At 40.5% G+C, this 3,427-nt stretch overlaps 1 long non-coding RNA gene across 1 annotated transcript; it reads right to left on the bottom strand.

The window, feature by feature from the left end:
- Positions 1-1,175: 1,175 nt before the first annotated feature.
- On the bottom strand, positions 1,176-2,735 carry LOC149972449 (uncharacterized). Its single transcript, XR_016490843.1, has 2 exons — positions 1,911-2,735; positions 1,176-1,542 (listed from the first exon to the last, which is right to left on the bottom strand). It is a non-coding gene; the product is annotated as an uncharacterized LOC149972449 (long non-coding RNA).
- Between the last annotated feature and the right edge of the window lie 692 nt (positions 2,736-3,427).

Genomic DNA, 3,427 nt, shown 5'->3' with positions numbered 1-3,427 from the left:
AAGTTCAAAACAGACAGTGTGACCCAATTAAAGGCACTTCCGGTTGGCACAGGAAGCTATACGTAAACACATATCTTGCTTGGGGTATTCTCTTACAGAATCCTGAGTTTAAAGTCTTTATGTTAAAAATTGACTGATCTAGACAGGGTTGAATGCAGTCATTTTCACATTTGCAGGTTATGTACATCAAAATACCTTTTGGGTGAATTTAACCACTTCCGGATGCTCCAGGATGCTTAGATTCGACACAGGTAGACCTCATAGTGGTCTGATGGACTGTCATAGAAGACAGGTTCATAAGGCATTCATAACCCACATAGGCTTCAGGTTGAATTTAGAGGTGCAGGCAATGTATTCCTATGGGGAGAGAAGTCAATGCAAACTGTTTGAAGTAAACACCTTCTTTTAACTGCTAAGGGTTAATGCCACACGGCCAAGGTTAGGCTTGCACGGATCGGGAGGACCTCGGGAACGTACCTGAGGTCGAATTGTGCTTCTCACCCTAGCAGTTCTCTCACTGTCACCCAAAACAAATGACATTTTGGGCCTACTTTTCTCATGGTCGCTGCGCTCAGACCGAGCGAGCTACGGGATATCTCGTTGAACTCTGCACGGCCTAGAGATTATGTTTATGCCCTTGCCTGCTCTCTGTGTCTTTCAGCACCACACCTTTTCACTCCATCCTTGCTGTGTGTGTGTGTGTGTGTGTGAGAGCTTTTCTTTGACATCTGCTGGCGGAAATTACTGATTTACAGTTTAGGAGGGTTACCTAGTCACACATGTGAAGTTTTGGAAAGATGTGACTTTTTTAACCCTTCAAAACAGACAGTGTGACCCAATTAAAGGCACTTCCGGTTGGCACAGGAAGCTATAAGTAAACACATGTCTTTATTGACATAGCCACTTACAGAATCCTGAGTTTTAAGTCTTTAAGTTAAGAATTGACTGATCTACACAGGTTTGAATACAGTGATTTTCATAATGACAGGTTATGTGTTTCAAAACACTTTTAGGGTGAGCTAGCTTGATAGTTAACGTTTGCTTTAGTTTGCGCGCCAGCTCTGCAAATTCAGCAGGTGTGTGTGAAGGCTTCCAACAAAACGAATGACCTGCAGTGGATCAAACCATTGTGAGGCAAAGGGCGGGAGTCGCAATCTTTTGAAACTTAAAAACGCGCTATTAACCTTTCTGATCTCCCCATCCCGGATCCGGGTTCGTGAATACAGACTCAAGCTCATTACCATAACGCAACGTTAACTATTCATGAAAATCGCAAATGAAATGAAATAAATATGCTAGCTCTCAAGCTTAGCCTTTTGTTAACAACACTGTCATCTCAGATTTTCAAAATATGCTTCTCAACCATTGCAAAACAAGCATTTGTGTAACAGTATTGATGGCTAACGTAGCATTTAGCATTAGCATTCAGCTGGCAACATTTACACAAAAAAACAGAAAAGCATTCAAAAAAATCATTTACCTTTGAAGAACTTCAGATGTTTTCAATGAGGAGACTCTCAGATAGCAAATGTTCAGTTTTTCCTGAAAGATTATTTGTTTAGGACAAATCGCTCCGTTTTCTGCGTCACGTTTAGCTATGAAAAAACCCCTGTATCCAGGATTGTGTAAATCTATCAGCAAGCTCATTAGCATAACACAACGTTAACTATTTATGAAAATCGCAAATGAAATGAAATAAATATGCCATCTCTCAAGCTTAGCCTTTTGTAAACAACACTGTCATCTCAGATTTTCAAAATATGCTTCTCAACCATAGGAAAACAATAATTTGTGTAAAAGTAGCTAGCTAGAGTTAGCATTTCGCTTTAGCATTTAGCGTTAGCATTAGCGTTAGCATCCAGCACGCAACATTAACAAAAACATAAAAGCCTTCAAATAAAATCATTTACCTTTGAAGAACTTCTGATGTTTTCAATGAGGATACTCTCAGTTAGATAGCAGATGCTCAGTTTTTCCAAAAAGATTCCTTGTGTATTAGAAATACCTCCGTTTTATACATCACATTTGGCTACCAAAAAAAATCCATAAATTCAGTCCTCAAAACGCAAACTTTTTTCCAAATTAACTCCATAATATCGACTGAAAACATGGCAAACGTTGTTTAGAATCAATCATCAAGGTGTTTTTCACATATCTCTTCATTGATACATCGTTCTTGGACACATGCTTTCTCCCCTGAATCAAATGGTAAAGTAGAAGCAGCTGGCAATTGCGCACCGAATTCGACGCAGGACACCAGGCGGACACTTGGAAAATGTAGTCTCTTATGGTCAATCTTCCAATGATATGCCTACAAATACGTCACAATGCTGCTAAGACCTTGGGCGAACGACAGAAAGTGTAGGCTCATTCGTTGCGCAATCACAGCCATATAAGGAGAGAATGGAAAACAGAGCTTCAGAAATTCTGCTAATTCCTGGGTGATGCATCATCTTGGTTTCGCCTGTAGAATGAGTTCTGGGGCACTTACAGACAAAATCTTTGCAGATTCTGAAACTTCAGAGTGTTTTCTTTCCAAAACTGTCAAGAATATGCATAGTCGAGCATCTTTTCGTGACAAAATATCGCGCTTAAAACGGGAACGTTTTTTATCCAAAAATGAAATAGCGCCCCTAGAGCTCTAACAGGTTAAGTGTCTATAATCAGCATAAGTGCTTTCATTGCGTTCATTGATGGGGTGATCCTGGAAATGAGTCACTAGTTCTGTGTGTAAATGGGCCCGTTTGATATTGTATAGAATGCTGTTTAAGTCTATTTTCTATTGTATACTGGGTTTCCCCAATGTAGTGTTTTTTGCTAAATGTGCAAGTGATTATATACATATATGACATTTGGAGTGTAGAGTGAAATGAAAGACAACCCCCCCTCTCCAAAAGTTGGGTCTGTGCTGTTGTGAGTTGAAAAGACTTGGATAAATTCATGATGAGAGGGGGTCAACTACCCCCTCTGCTGGGTAATCTAAGAAAGCAACTGGGGGAGGAAAGGGGGGAGGGTTGGGGGGAAAAGAGTACAGGGGGTTGGGGGGAAAAGAAGGGTGTGGTGTGGGTCCAAATTGTGGGTAGAGCCTATTCTAAATTTAGCTGCTCACACCAATTCTTAAAAATGAGGTCTGCTGTGGTTGTTGTTCAGTGTATCAGGTCTGTTGTGTGGAATTCATCATGTGGTATCTCCAAGAGAAATGGGCCATGTGTGGTGATGTAACCGTTAATGACTTTGAGGTTCCGTTTTCGATCTGGTGAAAGGAGGTGTGAGTGGTTAATAATGGGGATGTAAATAATTGCATTAGGGAAAAAGTGACTCTTGCTTCCTTGTGCATTGATGCATTCTGTTTGATGTTTTGTATGGGTCATTATCCATATTGTTTATGCCCACCGAGAGAACCACTATGCATGCTGGTGTCTAAATG

Source organism: Oncorhynchus mykiss, chromosome 23, assembly GCF_057628025.1.
Source record: "Oncorhynchus mykiss isolate SJ-2025 chromosome 23, ASM5762802v1, whole genome shotgun sequence".
Classification (NCBI taxonomy): Eukaryota; Metazoa; Chordata; class Actinopteri; order Salmoniformes; family Salmonidae; genus Oncorhynchus; species Oncorhynchus mykiss.
This window is presented reverse-complemented; position numbering and strand designations above follow the sequence as displayed.